Raw genomic sequence first — 20,960 nt, 5'->3', positions numbered from 1 at the left:
CCGCTCCAGACATGCAGAAAGAACACCTTGGCTCACATTATTTTAACAACTTCTGTTCCTTATCTTGGTAAGAGCCCACAGTGAAAGGAGAAAGGCAACAAAAAAAATATAAAGACAAGGTTACTGGATTAGCCAAGCATTTAAGGGCCACAGAGCACAACATAATTGGCCACCGGTTGGGCAGAGCAAGGGTCCACCTCGCCTCATCTGGTAGCAGCAGACTGGGAAAAGAATATAAAAGCTCTGCAGGCACTTTCCCCTCAGAAATATGTTTCCTGAAATGTAGTAAGGTCTGTTAAAAATGCATCCCATCCATCTATCATCCCAGGTGCTGTCCTGCTGGGATTTTTCCATTTCCACAATATCCTCGCTTTAATAAGGTGACCAGAACAGGGCGAGAATCATTTCCTTGTTATTAATTATTACCATGACTGCTGTACGGCAGTGTGCTCAAGGGTGTAGAGCTATAATCCCCAAGAACTTCCTCCTGAAGGGCATTTCATCTTTCCTCACAGTCCTAACCAGTGCTGTGTCAGTCCGCCCCCCCGGCTTTCTTCTCAAGCTGTGCTTCAGCCCTCCTCCCTTTAGCCCTACATAAACTGGCCACCGTGTCACCCCATCCTTTTGGCCAATGTTTTATCCCTTCTTCAGACCCTGTTTGTATGGGAACATCCTTCTGATATGACTGGAGAGGTGGATTTAAACTAATACGATTTACAGGTATAATCCTTGTTCAAGGTGTGATTTTTTTTGGCTATTAGAGGAGCCTGTTTCAGGTTAGCTGATGTTGTCTTGGAAGGAGTTTGCGCCGTCATAACCCTCCTTTGCTCATACTGGGATAAGGGTGTTCATGCTGGGATTTGTTCTGCTAACATGTAAGTCTGCATACCCACTAACATCACTGCTGGAGCTCTCCCTTGCAGGCAAGACCTCAGATGGCATTTTGAGTTCTTGTTTCAATGTGGCTAAGAGCTCATGTTGCTGCCAGCTCTGCTCTTCTGAGTTTGGCAGATGTCTCTGTCACCACAGCCACCCCCTGGTGCCTGCCCCACTCTTGGATGTGTCTGCCTCTGGAACCAGAAAAGCAGCGAGAGGACAAATCTGCTCTCTAGCCGCTGCAGCTGGCAGTCCAAGATGCCAACAGAAGCTGCTGTTAGAGGTGGGCTTGGGCTGCCGCTGTGTATTGCAGCACTGAAAGCTCAGGCAAGCGCTGCTGCGGGCAGTGGTGGTGAGCAGAGTGATGTGGGAGCAGGCAGCTAGGAGGAGGTGACTTCTGAGACCACCTCATGTTCACCTGAACCAGATTCCCACAGTGCTTTCTGCTGTTAGCTTACAGACATCCTCGCAGGATTTTCTCCTGGCGGGATTTTTTCCTGGCAAGTAAGGGCAGAGCTAACCTGACAAAAAACCGTAGGAGAAACAAAGCACTTCTGGTTTCCACCACACCAGCAAGGAGATGGGATCCAGTACTTGTTTGCACCTTCTGCAGGTGGCTCCATCTTTACAAGTCTTTTGTGCCTATGCAGTTACGATGAGTTAAGAACTGAACTTTTTTTTTTTTTTTTTTTTTTTTTTTTTCCCGTAACAAAGACTTGGCCCGCTTGGGGCTGGCTTTTGGTTGTTTCCTTTTACGCTGACAATATGCTTGAAAGTGAAGTGAAGGGAAACCCTGCCATTTGGACCCAGCATCTATATTTTACTTCCTTTCATTAAGTGAAATGCAATGTCCATAAACAACATTGCGCACAAAGGTCTCTTTCGCACCTTGATGCATAGCAGAGCATGGTGTTGATGACAGCTCTCACATCTATTGGTTTTCTCTGCCAGGCTAAATCCAGTTGCAAAAAATGATAGAAATAACTTTTAAAGGTCTTCATTTCAAGTCCCAATACCTGCCCTATGTCTGAAAGATTGTAAAGATGAGATACTGGGTGAAATTTGATGTGTGCACAGCATATATGATTTAAGATAGTGAAACCCAAAGAAATACGCGAAAAACAGGTCTGAATTTCAATGGTCATCTTTAAAATGTCGGCTTTGTAAGAGTTTCTAAATCTTCAACTGAAGCAATTATTTAATAAATCCATTTGTCCCCAGTGCCAAATTTGAAATTCGAATTCAATAATTATACATCAGCCAGTGGAAATCTCCATACCTAACCTTAGCTATGGGGCAGTTTTGATGCCTGTACACCGGTTCTGACAAAACCTTAGGACTGGAGTTAAAAATTCTAGCCAACACATTCCAGCAGACATAAAGAACAAGGAAAGAACTGATTAGATTAGAAAACAGTTAGGTTTTCATTTTCATTTGCCATTTTCTGTCACTTTCTGTCACCTGCAGCAGATGTAGTTCATATCTCAGCTGAACACACAAATAGTCCAAGTTCATTTCAGATATGTTTATTTGTTAGACATCCATTTGTTTGCATGAGTTATATGGTTTCCATCAATTACACTGTACATGGTTCATTATGTGAAATCATATTGCATGTAGCATAAGAGCACGAGCTGTAGTGTGTTTCCTAATAGTGGCTGGGGGGTATGTTGTTCGGCAAAAATAATGGGTGTGGGGAAGCCTGCGCCGTTATTGTTTTTGTAATTGCTGGTTTGCATGATGGTAGTTCCTCTGTAGAATTTACAAAAATAATAAGGTGTTTTAGGACTGGAGTCTGAGTTTTAGAAGAGAGTCTGAACCTCTCAGGATATAAACCAGAGTTCTTTCGAGAGCAGGGGGGCTGTTCTTTTCATGGAAGACATTTTCTTTCATTACAAAAATGCTGCTGCTCATATCCTTTTGGAGGCTTGCTATTCAAATGACTCCCTGAATAGCAATTATAAGAGAGCTGGAAAAGTTTATAATTTTTGATTCAATGCAACCACTTCACTAGTATTAAACATTCTTATAGAAATGCCACTACATACTGCATATACAACGATTAATTTGTCTGTGATCAAATCAGCAACGATGTTCTTGGACACAGATATTTTATGAAGGGGAAGGTGACGATAAATTAGGTTGAGGAGTGTGATCAAGGGTTTATATCTCGTAGTGTCTTAGATCAAAGATGATGTGGGCTTGGTGTTCTCAGCATAGATCCCCATGGGCATGTGTCTGTGTTAGGAAGCCACATTAAAATCTGGCATAATTCAATACAATTAGCTGGTTCTGTTCAAGCAAGAGCTGGTTCAATAGGCAAGGGTCTGGGAAAAGTGGAGAGAGAAGCTCCAAATTCAGGATAAGAGGCAGCTACCCCAGCTCTGGGGTAGGAAGGGGAGCTGCGAGGCAGGAGTAGGGTGTACTGGGAGCCACATGGATACAGGGACACAGGGCTGGAAAAGCCGTGGGGAGAAGGGGCTGCAAATCAGAGGAGAGCTGACAGCACTCTAATTAATGGTATGAGTTTTAAGAAGCGTGAAGTCATCCAAACACCAGCTCACTAGATGTGTGGGATTCAGTTGTATAATAATGAAAGGGTAATAACCTGCGTTTAATTGATATGGTTGGTGAACTAGCTGACCTCTCAGCCCAGTAGGCATTTAGATGATGTTCAGAACTGCATTGAGCCTAGCTAGTTCTATATGTCGGGGAAGGAGGGACTGGCAAGAAGCATTTAACAAAAAGCAGAATTTAATAATTACATGATGTGTTCTCATGTTTCCCCTGGTGCTTTAAATCTGAGGTGGGGATACTTGTCATCCAGCATTGTCTTTGTGCATCACAGCAGCAGTGTGTCCAGTCTGGCATCTTGTCTTGTGACAGGGACCAATATCAGGTGCCTGAGGATGTACAAGAAATCCCACAAAGTACAGGTCTGACTGCCTAAATCCAGACTGTCTTTCTCCACTTTCTACCTAAAGACACCTACAAACAGGTGAGCATTTCTGTTGAGCACCCCATGAGTTGTGTGCCATGTCCACCAGTCCTGTACAGACACCTCATCAATCCTGGGGCATCTCAAATGGTAGTACAGACTGCTGCTGATACGCTGAATCACTCACAAAATGTCTGCAGGATTCATTCACATTCTTCCAAGTCCAGGAGAATACTTAGTCCCCCTACTTCTGTTTTAGTTCTTAGTTCCTCTTAGCTTTGGTGGGAAGTTAAGATTCTGAAGGCTTTGTAGGACTGGGGCGGTAAGGAACAACTGTCCTGAGTGACATTTCTTCCTGAGCCTTCCCCACAGTAGGAAACTGCTCAAGGATTGACTACAGAAGATCTTGCCAGATCTTGCTGTTCAGAGGTTTTACCTTACTTGCAAAGAAAAGCTGGGATCTGACATTGGGAAGGTGTTTTTTTTCTTCAGTCCTTTACAATTATGGCATTGCCTTGATGTGGCTAGTTGAAATTGGCTGAAGCAGCAAACTATGAGAGTTTTCAAAAGCTTCTGTGGAAATAAAACTGTCTGGCCTGCACATGTCTCACATAGGAATACTCTCTCATGTTAGCCAAATTATTGTAAAGCATACCTATTTGCTAAGTCTTGTCATTCATAGTAACACTTTGCATCTCGTCCCACAGATTTCAGTGGTCTTACATACAGCGGATTAATGTCTTGCTCATCGAGTAGGCTCTCTAGAAACAACCTGGTGGGACTGGAAGAGCAATTCTGGTGAGAATGGAGGAGAAGGGGAAGGCTGAAGCTTCTAAGTCATTTAAGTTTCCTTTGAAGTTCTGATCCCACGTGAGCAAGGGTAGTAGGACTGGGCCATGAGCAAGGGTGCCAAATTATAAATGTTCCTACAGCAGTATTGAAGTTCCACAGTCAATACTTCAACATGTGCCTGTAAGTATTTCATTGTATTTGCATGTGCACACAAGCACAGAGCAAAGAAATTCACTAGTAAAATCTTAACATAAGGAATAATAAACCTTACAATAGTAGGACTGGGTGGCCCGAGTCGTAACAGCCATTATCTACAGTGATTCTGGGTTGCTGGCACTACCGTGTGTGAAGGCTGTGGTATCACTTTGCCCTCAGGGAGCAGAAGCTGTGACCCTAGCTAGTTTCTAAATAGAAGTGCTTAGGAAAGCTGCCAAGAAACATCCTTCCTGTTGGGGAAGGATGATTTTTTTTCATCCTCTGAAATATACATGCTCTGTGGGAAGATAGCAGGTGCTGTGAATTTCTGAAAGAAGACTCCACTGGAAATGGTCTGCAGTGTGGGCATCCTTAGCACCTGGGACCTTGCTGTCTTCAGCAGGCAGCTGCCCAGCTGGCATCTCAAGGGCAGCAGCTTGTGGAGGAGACCACAAGTGTTCTGCAGAGAAGAGCGAAGAGATGTGTGGATGGTTTGGTGTTTCGTTTATGTCTGGTTCTCCTTCCCACACAGGAAATGTGTGGTTCCGTCCGCCCCACTTCTCTTACCCTCTCTTATGTAGGATTTTATGCAAGATGCTACAGTGGGCCAGGGCGCTTTTAAAAGAGTTGCCTGAACTCTGGCTTCTCTACCCCTCCCAGAAAGCGGGAAGGCAGGGCAGACTTGTCCCTGTTTTCCTTCTGCATAGAGCACTCTGAGGGTAGAAGGCTGCCACACAGAGAAACCTCAGCTTCTGAGCACCTCTTTCAGCTGGACTTTTCCTTGCCTCGTCACTTGTATGGAGGGAGGGGAAGGGGCAATGTGGCTTGTTGGGAAGTGATTGCTGTAGCTCCTTTTGATTGAGCATTGCATTATGTTGAATTGAGGACATTATTATTCACAGAAAGGCATCCTAGAAAGCTTCAAAGCATGGTGGAAAAAAATTTCAGGTTTTAATACTAATTAGGGGAGCCTGTCTCCCAGGTGTGAGGTGTTTATCTGTGAAAAGCAGGAGATAGTGTAGCAAAGAAGAAATGCACACTGGAGAATTGAAGATCCAATAAATGGTTGAATGGATTAAAAAAAAAAAAAAGAGGAGGAGGAAGAAAGAAAACCAACAACAAAACCACAGATAATAAAGTAAGATGTTTGCACTGAATATGAAGGGTTTGCAAAACAGCTTGGAGTTTATTTCCAAACCTGCAAAAAAGCAACCCTGAAAATAATACAGTAATCTGGAGCAATAAGGAGAAGGCTCTTTTTTTTTTTTTTTTCCTCTTCTATTAGCGATGTTTGTTAAGTCCACATTTCTCTTTCGCACCAAACAACGCTTGTGTCATGACAGCTCTGGGCCGGCTTCAAGCAAATTGGGCTGTTCCTGGAGCTCCTGTACAACCCTAATCAAGCTGACCTCACTCATGCTGCTTATTTTGCCTGTGCATTTTCCTGGCAGATGTAGGACTTGCCTCTCTCAGCAGCAGTGTCTGCTTTGGCTTTCACACAATGATGGAGGGCAGAAATGTATGGGGTGGTGCTGGTCCATCCCAGTACCTGTGCTTGCTGCTGTCCTTCCTCTGGCAGTGTCAGGAGCATCACCCTGGTTCCAAGACCTCCCCCAAAACCTTCTGGTTTTGACTCGTACTGCATTCATCCTTCTGCTGACCTCAGATGAGTGGAAGGGAGGAGAAAAGAGGAGCCTGGGACCAGAGGGGATGCTTTTCTGTATGGTGTCACAGCCCACTGCTGGTTTGTATTATCAGGCATGCAACATAGACATAGCCATGTGGCTGCAGTGCTGTGACAGGTTTTTCTATACAGTTTTTCTGTTGCTTTCCCCCCACTCTCCTATGAGCTAAGGAATTATTACAGGTGTGGAAACCTTGAGAGGATGGATGTGCATTCATAGCTGACTAAATGCCAGCTGGCCAGCTTTAACTGCCCTTTGGTGTGCTCCATGAAGGTAGTTTAAGTGAAGAGATTTTATTTTGCTATCTCTGTGGACATGGAATGTGGACATCTTTGCTTCTACGGTTCAGCTGATGAGCAGTAACTTGTTAAGCATCAGGAGCTTGATCACTTGTGATTGCCCATAGCCTCTGTTAGTGATGAGATCACATGAGGGAGCAGAAGGGAGAGCAGAGCAGGGATTTGACTCTTTTTACTATAGTGCTTTGCACTAGTCGTATCACCAAAACTATCTTTCCTCTCTGAACCTCAGTTCAGAGAAGAATTTAGCAGAGAAAAAAAGACAGCAACAGTGTTTTTTTCCTTGTGGATTATTCTCTTAGATGACTACAGAGAAATGCATTCAAACAGAACATTAAAGTTAAACGAGGCGGTACAAGGCTGTATTTAAAAATAACAGAAAAATATTTCAAGTTCTTATTTGATAGGAGCTGGGCAGCTATGTAACCCTGGCAGGTCACCATTCTAATGACAATCCCTAACAAGAAACACAGCCTGATAACATGCACTAAGACAGAAGATGAGAGCTGTATTCAGAGGCATGAGGAACAGCAGGAGATAGATGTTGCACAAAGATGCTTATTCATTGGAGTCAGACCCCCCCATCTTTCCTTGAACTTAGCATAACTAGATGCACAGCAAAAATATCTCCAGCGTGGGACTGATATTAACATTAAAGATATAATACCATCATAGAGTTACTGATAAACCCTCACCTTTTATACTTAGCTAATTTCTCATCAACTCCTCTTAAAAAAGAATATAGCAGGACCTGGAGATAGGCAGTGAAAATGGTTTGGAGGCTGGGAAGGATTTTCAGATAAGGGGAGACTGAAAAAAATGAAGGAAGATACCGTTCAGAGAGGAGATGAATAAGAAGGGGTATGTGTTAGAAGTATATAAATAATTAATAATGTTTTAAGAGGTTCTCACTACTGGGATAAAGGGATATGCTCTGAAATTAAAAAGGCAACATCAGTTTGGAAGTGTTGAGAATATTATTTTTTATGATACCCTATTAAATTGTGGAACTCCCTGCTGCAGGATATTACCCTCTGAGCTTACAGACTTGGTTAAAAGAAAAAAAAAAGGAAGAAAGAAAAAGAAAAAAGAAAAAGAAAAAAAAAGCTATTTCTGTGGATAGTGAGAACATTCACAGTTACATTAGAGAAAATAAAAAATTTATAAGAAATATCAGCCCTTGAGATTCAAGGCATAAATCCAACCACTAACTGCCTGGGGTTATAAAGAAACTTCCCCAATGGACATATTAGTTAGTTATTTCCCATTTTAAGTGTTTTACATCTATCCTTGATGCTGGCCACCATCTGAGACAAGGTGTTACAACAGTTGGACAATTGGTTTGATTGGCTATGAAGGTTGCTATATCCTTGAGAAGCGTGGCAGCTCTCTCCCTCCCTTCCCTGCTGTCTCCAGCTGTGCCACTGAGCCACCCTCTCTTAGCACACAGCAATCGGCTGACAACAGGACACAGCTTCTCCTTTGCTCTCTGGGTACTCAGATGTGTGGGTAACCCAGGGGCAGACACAGTCCTGATGTGAACGTGGGAAGACAGCACAGCCACAGATCAGGTTGCCCACTGCAGTCCTGCAGGCTGGTACCAAACAACTCTGCCAGAGACCTTGGTGCTGCTGTGCAAGAGCTGTCCCCCTGCTTCAACCCCAAGGAGAACCTACATCTACATGTCAGTACCCATTTCCAGCTCCCATCTGCAGCTTTGGCAATACACTTCCTCCCCACGCAGCACTGGGGCTTCTCTGGTCCACAGCAATGCAAAAACATGCTACAGCAGACAAGCAAGCAATACAAGAAGTACCTAGTTTGCTTTCTCTTCTCCCTGCCTGCTTAAATTTGCTCTTCATCTAATCTCCTCTGCCAGGCAATTTGAGATAATCAGCATGGCTTTTCAGCTGTTGTTCATCTATCCCAATTTTTCTCTCTCTCTCTTTTTTTCTTTTTTTTCTGTAAACACTGCCCCATCTCATTTGCCTCATTTCTCTTCATTCTTTCGAATGGAGAAAGCTCCGTTCCTCCAAGGCAGAGGGGTGAGAACTGGCTGTAACCACTCTGCCAACATTCACTGGCCTGTGCTGGAGAAGCTGAACTGCTGCCAGCAATTAAAGGTATTTAGCAGCTCCCTAGTTAGGGCAATCGCTTAGGGGAAGCAATTTCAACTTCTCACTCAGGAAGGAAGGTGCTATGTTGCTTTTGACCTCAGGAAGAGTTGTGACTGGTGTACTAAGAAACACCAACCTGTAACAGTGAGGTCCTCATGTGCATGGCTCTGTGTGTCTTTTGTAATGGGTCAGCTGCAACTGCTCTACGAAACTTTCTCCCCTCTTGGCTATCTCTTTGCATTAATTCAAGGAGACTGGCATGTGCTAGCTGCATTGCTGTACAGGATGCTGAACTGCCATTTGCGTGCTCTCAGCTGCTGAAGGGTTGAGGCAAGAAGGAGAAGCAATAGGTAAAGCAGACTGTTCCTTTCCAAGGGTGTAGGGAGTGGAAGAGGTGCAAGGGGAAACTCTTGGGAAGTAGAAAATGGGAGGTTATGCTTTCCCCAGAGGTGCTTTGTTACGTACTCTTAATTGCTAGATTTCACAGCCTCAGGGGAGGACTGTTTGCTTACATACATACTCACAGAGACACTCCCACCCTGACAGATGGAGCCTGCAAAGGCTGGGAAGTTACCTTATTAATGTACTCTTCAGACCTATTCACCAACAAACTGTCTTAGCTCTTGAGTTTTTTATCTGTCAGCATGATGCTGAGTGTTTCTGGGAAGGGCTGCAGATGTGGACAGCCCCTCTGACCTTCACCATAATCTATATTGCTTTGGTCTTCCCTCCATAAAAATATTTGGGGCATGGGGGGTTGGAAGAGGAGTAAGTTTTCTCTTTTAAGCTATGTATTGATTCCCTGGATCCCCTCTCAGTTTTGCCTGGTCTCCTAGCTTTGTACATTCACTTGTGCATTCAGTTCACCATCTTCTGGCTGAAGCCTTCCTGGTCTTCAGTGTAACCCAACATGTTTTAGCCTCACTATTTAGATAAACACCTAGACCTCAGGGTGAGTAGCTCTGCAATTGGGTCTTAGATTGGGGAAGACAAGACTGGCACTTAAACTTCCCCACAGCTTTTACCTGCACAACCAACAACAGCCAGAATGGACCCAATGTTGTCCATCACCACGTGGGCAGCTGGGCACCTTCTACAATACCTGACTGTATCCTCACAGAAGAGAATCAGGGAAGTCCCCTGTTTTCCTGCATTTTTCCTGTCTCCTCAATCACCTAGTGTCTGGACACCTTGCAAATGTTACCATGCTCTTACTGCATCTTCTGAAGTAGTTTATTGGCATTATTACGCTCTCATAATTAAGGAAATAGATATTTATAACAAGGTGGACTGGTAGTGCTCAAGTCATTCATAAAAACTGTGCCGGGGTGAAAATAAATCCCTAATCTCCCACATCTCTACATAGTGTCCTGACTGCAAAACCAGTTTAGCCTTAGAATTTCTCATTGCCTGCCTTACTGTACTTGGATGTTTGAACTTAAATTCTCTGTTCAGCCATTTACTTTATATTTGCCTTCTTTTGTACCACAGCTTTCTGTTGGCATCGCTGTGATCTTTTGGAAAATGTTGCTTAAATGACATCTCCTTGAAAAGAATGGACTATTGCACTCTTCTACTCTTCAACTCTTTCAGGGTTTCTTTAGGTTTGGTTTTGTAAGTCTATGAACAGAGCTGGGGCTGTTTTGAATCCTTTCTGAAGATAGTGTTTGTCTGGGAGTCAACCTTATGCGATAAGTTAGGGTGACCTTAAGTTCCTCGGTTTGTTTTGTAAACTGTTTTTTGATGGTTCCCTTAAAATGGATGTCTGGAAGATGGGGTCATTATTAGGCACAGTGCAAAGGCAGGTCTGTGTGATGCTATGACCTGAATGAGAACTTCCTGTGTGTCTGGGGCTGCTCACAGTATCCGTTGTACCTTAATGATTGCCAGTTAGTGCATGTGGAATAATGTGGTACTGAGCCTCAGCCATCTTCCCTGTCCCACCCTTTGCTTTTCTTACACTGAAGAAAAGTGGACTTCTTCTCAATGCAGAGAAGGAAGCCTGAACACAGTGTGAAGGAGCAAGCTCCCAAGCAGGGCAGAAAAAATGAGCTTTGGCTGCATGCCCTTGCTTGGCGCTGAACAAAACAAGCATATGGAAAATGAAAGTGAATGAAGAATGCTTTGTCTGGGAGGATTGGTACAGGATGTGGAGCCCTGCAAGACCGGCTTCTAGACAAGAGTTCACCACTGTTCAACATGCCCTGTGCCAGCTCTGGTGCTCCCACACTTCTGAACTTTTCTCTGAACAGTGTTTTTCAGGAGAACTGTGCAGGGAGCATCCTCTTTCCTGCATTCTCCTTTCCACTCCCTTTTACTTGCTCTCTGCTTTATACTCAGACAAGCAGAATCTGCAGTGGTTGGCAAATTTAGCTGCTGCTTTGTTTTGCTCCCCCCTCCCTCCCCTTTCTTTTTTTCCTCTTCATGTTTGCCAGTTGTCTGCTCTCAGCCAGTAGTTGTTTTATGCAGTGGGTTTGCATTGACTGACCCGCAGCCTCGGTTTTTATGCGTATTTTGGTCTGGGAGCTACCTGCAGACCCTTTGCTGCGAGTAGTCGATATTCATGATTCGATATTCGGGTGACATGATTGGTCAATGAGGTGACAGAGCTGTGCTTTTGTTCCCTGATTAGATGGCTGAACCTTTGTTAATTACTTCTGCCAGAAATGAAGTCTGTTGTGTGATTAAGTGGTTCTAAGCTACAGGCCTGAGATTTACTCTCTATGAACTCTTGTTCCAACGGGGCTCTGTGTGTGTGACGGCTCTGTAAAGCAAGTATAAACAGCATAAAAATGACCAGAGTCATATTCTATTTCTAAGTTATTAAAAATGGTTGCCCTGCACGTCTTTGGTACACATTTGGCTCTAGTAATGAGGGTCTACCTTTACAGACCATGAAGCTTCTTTTGGGACGGGTCCTCCCAGCGTGTCATCACATACCACAGTGTGGATCAGACAGGCTAAAATCCCCGTACCAAAGCAGTAGCAGCAAATAATCCTATGCTGACAGAGATGGAGTGAGATGGGAAGAAAACAGCCCCGCTCTGAGGCCATGTGCTCTGCTGCATCAGCCCATTACGATTGTGATCTGGATCAGATGTGGGCACACAAGTAACTCTGTTGACTTAGCAAGAGCACAACCTACAGAGTTTATGATGGCTTTCATTTATTTTTATTTTTTCTGTTGTCTTGATGCCACACAGTGGAGTACAGGTGGTATCTGATACCCTGTGCAGTTCTTTGGAGCAGAGTTGATCCACCAAATCTTCTGGACAAATTTTCAACCAACTGAATGACTGAATACTGGATTGGTTTTTGCTATCTTGTAGCCACAGCATCTCCAACCCAGTGGTGAAATAATGGATACTATGTACTATCATCTGTGTGTTCAGGGCCTCAGCATTATATCATAAATTAAAAATATTCATAAATGGAGCTATTTGGGTAAAATGTGTGTTATCATTCATGCATGTTTTATCCACTTTTTATTACGTAAGTGAGAAGGCGTTTAGAGGTAGGCAGTTCCTCCCAGCCAACAACTTCCCCCACCCCAATCCAAACACTATACCTGACCTAAGGGGACAAGAAACAAAGATTTTAGCATTTGTTTTGGTTGATTGTGAGTTTCAGTAATTGTCACTCCAGTGTATCAGAATAAACCATTGGCAAAAAGACACTGTCACCCATCACGTGGAAAATTTTGGCGGTGGGTGCTTTATAAATCCCTTGGAGAGGCAGACAGACAGACACAGCTTCTTTTTATTTAGCTCCCTCACTCCACCTTTTTACTGGTCTGATGGGAAAAGGCTAGAGTTAAGATTCAGAGCAAACTCACGTACAAGAACAGCCTTAATTTGAGCATACTGTTGAATACAATGTGATCTTAAAATGATGCATGATGGAAATTCCTCGCAGACTGGCGCAGTGCATTAGCATTACTCATTGCAGTAAGACTGGGTGGAGCGGTAGAAATCGTCACTGTGATGGATGCGTGGCACGCATTAGAATGAGAATCATTACAATGGACCAAGCAGAAAACACTGGGATTAGAGTTTCTGTGATGGACTCTGTGAAACACAGTAGAATCTGAGTCACCATGAGTCATAAAAGGCACAAGGACCCTAAATGTGCCTCATCCTTGCAGAGGCACTTTCAAAGGGATGAATGACTTGGCTGGCTGTTATATCACTTACTTGCAGCAATGTGAACAGCCTCATGGATGGAGTAAATGATGAGTTGGGATTCCTTGATTCTGCTGCCAGCCCTGCTGCTGACTCATTTTGTACCCTTGAGTGATAAACTTGCTTCTTTCTTGCACATCACGTGTGTGACACTGTATTTACCCTTCCTTATGAAGTACTGAGACCTGTTTCTACCATGACACTCCTGTATGCCTAATATCGTGCATTGTAAATGGGCTCAGTGCCTTTGTGAATGAGTCTTTGCAGGGTGGAAACTGTAGAATGTGTGGATGAAAGATACGCAATATACCAGCATTCCATCAGGCTTGTGTGTATTTTATTATTGTTGTTTGATGATGTTTCTTATTTTCAGGGGTTGTTTATGATTTTGAGAAGTCAATACAGCTGAAGGATAAGAACTGTATGTTTGCTAGCATAGTTGCTTATGTGAGCCTAGACCTCTCTCACCCAATTCCTCATAAGACTGACCAGAACTCTTTCAGTTCCTTTCTGGTGGACTCCAGCTTAGGTCCTAAAGCTGATTTTATTCATCTGTCTACAGTATGTTCCCGAGCTAGTTAAAATTAAACTTAGCCATCAAAATGCTAAACTTGATAGCTCATTTATCTTTCTGTCTCCCAACTCTACATTACAATATAGCAGTGATTGATCTTGCGTCTTCAAGGTACTATATGGTATAAAAACTAAGAGAAGATTAATTAAAAGCCGTGGCATCCAGACAGGTTTTTAAATAAGTTTTAGATTTAGACAATATATCAGCTGAAGCAGAAAAATTCCAAGACCATAAGCCTGTAACTCCAAGTTTCCTTCAGGACATAGAAAACCCTGTCTCCCCATGGCCTAATATCAAAGTCTGATTTGGCCAGACAGGCCCATGGCAGGTAGCAGAATGTTGTCATATTTGCAGGCTGTCTCTCCAGTAGTGATGATTGTGATGTCCTTTCCTCAGTCTTTATCAGCAAGAGCTCTAGCTAAATAGTCTAAATCCCAGAAGGCAAAGGCAGGGACTGGGAGAATGAAGAGCTGCCCACTGTAGGAGAGGATCAGGTTCAAGACCATCTAAGGAACCGAAGGGTGCATGAGCCATGGGACCTGATGAGATGCATCTGCGGCTCCTGAGGGAACTGGTGGATGAAGTTGCTAAGCCACCCCCCATCATATTTGAGAAGTTGTGGCAATCTGGTGAAGTTCCCACTGACTGGAAGAGGGGAAACTTAACTCCCATTTTTAACAAGCAAAAAAACAAAGACCCGGATAACTACAGGCCAGTCAGTCTCACCTCTGCCTGGCAAGATGATGGAGAAGATCTTCCTGGAAAGTATGCTAACGCACAAGGAAAATAAGGAGGCAATTGGTGACAGCCAACATGGCTTCACTAAGGGCAGATCATGCCCAACAAGTCTGGTGGCCTTCTACGACGGGGTTACAGTATTGGTGGATAGGGGCTCCCAGCACAAGAAGGACATGGACCTATTTGAACGAGTCCAGAGAAGGGGCAACAATCTCCTATGAAGACAAGCTGAGGGAGTTGGGGTTGTTCAGCCTGGAGAAGAGAAGGCTCTGGGGAGACCTCATTGCAGCCTTCCAGTGCCTAAAGGGAGCCTACAGGAAAGCAGGAGAGGGTCTCTCTGTCAGGGAGTGTAGTGATAGGACAAGGAGTAATGGCTTAAGGAGGATAGGTTTAGATGTGGAAGAAAGGTTCCACAGTAGGAATTAGAATGTAGTAGGAATGTAGGTTTAGATAAGGAAGAAATTCTTCACTCAGAGGGTGGTGAGGCACGGGCACAGGTTGCCCAGAGAAGCTGTGGATGCCCCATCCCTGGAGGTGTTCAAGGCCAGGCTAGATGGGGCTTTGAGTAACCAGGTCTTGATGGAAGGTGTCCCTGCCCATGGCAGGAGAAGCTGGATGGTCTCTGAGGTCCCTTCCAACCCAAGCCATTCTATGATTGAGGACTTCTGCTGGCTCAAGGGAGAATGTCAGGCTCATGTAGTTGGAGACAATACTGAGGCAATCTTTTAAAGTCAGTCCCTAGCTCCTGCAGGCACAGAGCAACTTGTCTGGGCAGCATTTAGGAACTATGCAGATGATTAATCCCTGAGTGATTAGACTGAAACAAAACATTCCAGTATGGAGCAGGCATTTAATTTAACCTTCCCATCATTGCTGGACTTTTCTGTATGTCTGTGAAAAGGTTCTTAAACAAAGGGCCAAATTTTCAGCTGGACTGTTTGTTTTTGTGCCAGCAGTTCTCACTGTCACACAAAGTTAGAGCTTTTAGAAGGTATAAAGGTTCGATTTTTTTTCAGGCACGATCAAGTACTTGCACATCTAAATGACTTAAATTGAGCCCAAATTCAGCAGCAGCTGCATCACTGAGCTGTCAGTATTTTGAGTGTGGGATCTGCAGAACGAAACCAAACAATCCAATCTGGTTTTATGGTATTTTTGGCTAAAGAAAGACAAAAGACTGCTGGTCAGCATGAGCTTTTTGTGCTTATCCAAGTAGTTCAGATAAGCATCAACCCTAGAAGCCCTCAACACTTGCAGCTCTCAAGCATTGAGGTTTGGGAGCATCCAGAACTCTGTCTGCCTCTTGCCAGGGCCTAACAGGGCCTGAGTCCTTTGGAAAGACTGATTCCTTACTGGTCTGCTCGTTGGATGCTGGACTCTTGAGAACCTGGCACTTAGACAGATGGGTATTTAAAGAGTCCAGATGGTGTGAGCTTGTTGTCTCTTGCCCACCTTTAGTCTGAGACAGGGCTCCACTGACAGACGTAGGAGGAAAGATTGCAGACTCTCGTGGAGTCTAGAGAGATTCCAGACTCTCATGGAGCTGCAGGAAGAAGACACAAAAAGACAAAATGGAGAGGCTGTTATATTTTCATGAGTTTGCTTAAAACATGATATTAAATCCACCTGACTGTTGAAATATGCTAGCTAGATGTGGGACAGATTCCACGAGAGCATTTGAAAGCTCCCCATTTTGCTTGTGTAGTGGCAAAATTCCTTGATACTGTATGGCTGATTCAGGGATTTTTCCACCTTACAGGGGTCAGCAAAAGTCCCTGAGGCATCAGTTGGCCCAGCTCTGTCCTCTGTCAGACATCGGTGTAACTCTGGTCAGAATATGGTTCTTTATCTCTAATTTACAGCATTCCGTTCATTATCAGGAGTTTAATAATAATAGTCTTTTCTCTCTTTCTTTCTCTTTCTCTTTGTTTTCTTTCCACTTCAGTTAATTTCAATAAGTAGACAGTTTCTGTGCTGTTTGGTCTGCTCTCTGACACAGGTAATTAACTGTTTGCACGAAATCAGACAATCCTTTTGAATTTACACTAGTTCGATATTCTTGCCTTTGGATATTAGTTGTCCAGGATATGTCACATTCTGGTATTATTTTTCTGCATTTTGTAAACGGGATATGTTTTACTTTCAGTGTTGAAAAGTAATTTGAGTTAGGACGGATACTAAAAACACATCTTCCTTCACTCTTTCAGAACTCGATTGTGTGGGTTTTTTATCAAGCCCAAATTCATTTATTTTCCCTTAACAGAGCTGATTGTGCCATGTATTTCCCCTTGAAGAAAATCCTGCTGCTATAAAGATGGCAGTCGAAAAGCTAATCGCTAGGGATGTGGAAAACTTCTCATGCCTCATATCAAGCTCTCACATGTGCACACGTTTTAATTCAGATGTTTCCCAGTCTGTGCTCCCTTTAGGAATGAGATCAGCAGAGAGACTGGTGAGAAAGAGAAACCAGCTATTGGATAAGAAAAAGAAAAAAAAAAGAAAAAAAAAAGAAAAGAAAAAAAAAGAGGTGAAAAGGCAGTTGGGAATAAAGCAGACTGAAAAACAAATAGAGTGAATGTGAAATACTGGACAGAAATGGAGAGGAGTAAAATAAAATGAAAAATATGCAACATATCTGCAAAGTATGGACAATATATTTGCAGAAAGTTATGGACCTATGGCACACTAACATTAGTAAAAGGGTTTTATTAGTTGTCCATGGAGATAAATGGGCAACTAAGTGAGCTAGCAGGCATTTATTTTTCCACAAATGAGAAACTCTTTACATGAGGCAGGGGGTGTATCTGAGGACCATCTAAGTATCTCCTAACTTAACATTAAGCTTAATTTGGGTCTTATCACTTGGGCAATACTCTTAGTCTCTTTTCATCTCTTCTCCTGTGGCTGTTTCTGGTTAGTGGTGTGGTTTGGTCTTTGGTATGGATGATCTGCTGTTTAAGCATCAAAAGAGATTGATGCTGCCCCTCCAGCAGGCTGGGCGGGGAGGGAGGAGGGATGTGTATAGATATATATATAAAAAAATATATATATATATATAAAGGATATTCTGTGGAGGGAGTTTGGTAGCAGCTACATCTGGTGGGTTAGAACGTGTACTCTGTAGCCAAATAGTCTCAAGCCCTGGATCTGCTCTGAGAGGTTGATAAATCCAGTCTTCCTTCCCTTCCTTCACTTATCTTGCTTCTGCTGCAAGCAAGTCACCAGGTGAAGCGTTGGGGGCATTAGTAGCCCCATAAGATCATTCTCAAGTGTTCTCAGACAGTTGTGTCCTAAACTGTTTACAATTTTGGTGGCTATCATCAGTACGTGGTAGATGCAGAGTACATGCAGTGGGAGGCAGGGAGCTGCATTATTCACCATCTGAAGGGTCAGTTATGAAGTTTTGGACCTGTGATTCCAGAAGCAATTGCAAATCCATGTGATTTTTCGATGGAGAGGACAGTAGGCAGTGGGGGCCTGCCAGCTGATGAAAGCACAAGTCTCATTTGCAAGCAAGTACCTGTTCCTTGTTAAACAGTGCAGAGCTGGCTTGGAATTTCTCTCCCAGTGTCTAGTGGAATTCACCACATGGCCTACCGTCTGAGACTGTCAGAGCTTGGTTTCATTAAGATGCTGATGTAGGTCCTCCTACAAAAGCCTTACCGGTTCCCCCGCAGGCTTTACTTGATCATTGGTAAAAATTGGTAAAGAGATGGAACATCCCAGGGCGAGTGGTGAGCTAGAGGAACAGCTACGTGTAAGTGATATACTATAATGTGGTAGAGCAAAAGACCTCTGTGCTACCTCTAAGCCTTGGGTAATAGAAAGAATGTCTCCTCACCGGTTCATTTATTCCACTTGTCATCATTGGTAGACTTGCTTCTGTAAGATAAAGCAATTCATTACAGGCTGCTCTGTATAGGTCTGCACTGCTGTATGTTTTAGACATACCCATGGTATTAATCTCTCATTTGTGTATAATCCTTAGTGGTGGAAGTGATTAGAATATCAAGAACAGAGAAAATCTGGCAATACTGCAAACAGACACATACTCTTTAGCTACTATTTTTGACCTTTGAGACTGAAAACATCACAGAAAGCCAGTGAGATTTCACTTAGGACTGCTGTGCGGGACAAAAAGGAGGCAGAGAGCTGAAGTACCTTATGCAAGGTTGGATCTCATCCCTGTGGCAAGAGCTGAAACCCAGCTCCTCCTCCTCCTCTCATTTTGGGCCACCACCCAGGCCATGCCTGCTCCTAATGGCATGCAGCAGATAATAAGACAACTGTCTCTTATAGTCAAAAGTATTTGAAACAAAAAGCAAATGCAGTAATACCAGTCTGTCTTTTTTATATCTGCTAATCATTCCAAAAAACTTCAGCTGTTGATATCACTGATACAAGGCTCAAAGGCTGAGAAACTGCTGATGACCAAAGCTAGTAAAGAAAGAGAGCATCTTTTACTCAATCACCAAAGTTTTATGCCACAAATAAGAGGGTGTGAATCAGTTCTCTGTGCACTGGTGAATGTGAACACAAGACAACTATTGTGGGAAAATAAGCATATACAAACTTCCTTGGAAACTAATCCCCAATATGCTTCTGGAAAATACTCACAAAGCATCAGGATAATAATAATAAAAAAATTAATTTGGATTTCCAAAGTCATTATGAACTCACACACACTAACATGCACACAGGAGAATAGTAAGTGTCCAAGACTGAGGGACAGTGATGGAAGACTGCTTTGCCTGCTCTACTATTCCAGGTTCTGATCACAGGCAGAAAATTTTCCTTTAAAACACCTGATAATTCCTGCCTCCAGTTAACTCTTTCATATTTGGTTCTGGTTGAAAGCAAGGAGAAAAACAACGAAGAAAGTGGAGGTGTCAAAGACATTATTCCCTTCCAGACTTGGAAAACTTTCTAAAATGATTTTGTATAGAGTCGTCAGAGTTTTAGAGACAGGTTTTAGTCTTAATTAATATCAAAATTTCATTGTGGTTCTGAAATCAGTTTAATATGAACTTCTGTCATCCCTGGCATATTTGAAAACGTGCTTTTCATTTCCAACTTGGACAGCTCTCTACAAAATCTCAGTTTAGTTCTAAACTTCCTCGGGATGCTTATTCCTTAGGATGGGTACATCTAACAGCCTTGATGGGTTGTACCAAATCTCCTGCTCATAGAGGTTCATGGGAGAAGTGTCACAAGCAAGGGAAGAAACTAAGCAGTGAAGAAAACCTATATCTGGCCCCAGAAGCTCTTGTATTCTTGCAGGTTTAGCCTGGCTACAAATTGCTATGAGTCAGACGTAAGTTCAGAACCAGATCTGGGTCTGAGCTAGGGTGCAGTGGTGATACAAACACTTTACTGGGTGAAATCTCAAAAGTTTTTAGAGTGCAATCTCTCATAGGAGATAGCCAATAAAGGTGCTGTTGTGCAAATATTACACCGATGTGGACGTTACAGTTTGAAATTTACTTCCACTGCTCCCTTCCATGCATTTGGACTCAGTGATCAGCATTGTCTGCTTCTAGATCTCTGGAAAGTGGACTTCACACATGTATTTTTCTTTCCTGATCAGGAAGGGGAGAAGAAAAAAGAAAAAAAAACCTTCCTCGCATGCAAAGAAAGCAGGGATGACAGTACGTGAGAATGGCTGCTGGGGAAAAAAAGCCATAGTCACAGGAAATTACCTTAATAGAGTGAAAATTAAGAAACGACCGACAACGCAGTCTGTCTCCAGGATACGAGCGGTATTTTCACGCCTTGCCAATTATTCTGTTTGCATCAATTTTGGTTTATTTTTATTAAGTTTCATGTTTCTTCTTTTCATTTTATTTTAAGAGGTGGTATAATGAAGATGAAAAAGGATGAAAGCTTAGAAAATATTTAATTTTTGTTTTAATAAGGAAATAATTATTCATTTTATTCCATGAGCAGGAAAGGAGCCAGCCAATTGGGTTTTTCCATCTTTTTCATGTTGTTTTTTGCTTGTTAGAAAGGTTGGGAACTCTATTTAAGTAAATTATCTTGGTACTGAAAGGAAAGTGGGAAATGAGTTGGAGAGGTAGGGTTAATTTCTTTCACAAATATCTGAATGTGTGCGTAAGTATATTTGCTGTCTGCTATTTGAGAAATGCACTGATTTAGCTTTACAAGGGTCACTTTAACCTTAAGAATTAATGGAACAGACCATTAGCTACAAGAGGATATGGAAGTGGAGTCCCCAGATTGCTCACAGATAATGCAAGCCTATTCCTTACTGGCCTAGTGGGGCCCCATTTATAGCTCAGAAAGGAAAGAAGGGAAGGACTTGTCTCACTTAGCAATGGGTATGTACAGATTAGGTGTCTATGTCCCAGATAAACCCCTGCTAGATATCTGGATTCCATTATTGTTAATGGATACTGAAGACAGGACTTTAGCAGATAAAATATAGGTGTTTATTTTAGGAGAAGATGAACTGCACCCTAAACAGCATTAGTTATATTGATTAGAGCTTTGCTGACTTACAAGTGATGCTTAGGATGGCTTCTCCAGATGCAAATTTCTGCACCGT

At 43.0% G+C, this 20,960-nt stretch overlaps 1 long non-coding RNA gene across 11 annotated transcripts in view; it reads left to right on the top strand.

Moving 5' to 3' along the window:
* LOC106037673 (uncharacterized) overlaps window positions 1-20,960 on the top strand; it is a 231,787-nt gene that overhangs the window by 124,540 nt on the left and 86,287 nt on the right. The window contains exon 2 of one of the 11 annotated variants that reach the window (XR_010834214.1): window positions 19,983-20,154. The exons of the other annotated variants lie outside the window; for them this stretch is intronic. This is a non-coding gene — a long non-coding RNA (uncharacterized lncRNA). The remainder of the gene's footprint in view (window positions 1-19,982; window positions 20,155-20,960) is intronic. 11 annotated transcript variants of the gene reach the window in all.

The sequence above is a fragment of the Anser cygnoides genome, chromosome 1, assembly GCF_040182565.1.
Source record: "Anser cygnoides isolate HZ-2024a breed goose chromosome 1, Taihu_goose_T2T_genome, whole genome shotgun sequence".
Classification (NCBI taxonomy): domain Eukaryota; kingdom Metazoa; phylum Chordata; class Aves; order Anseriformes; family Anatidae; genus Anser; species Anser cygnoides.
This window is presented reverse-complemented; position numbering and strand designations above follow the sequence as displayed.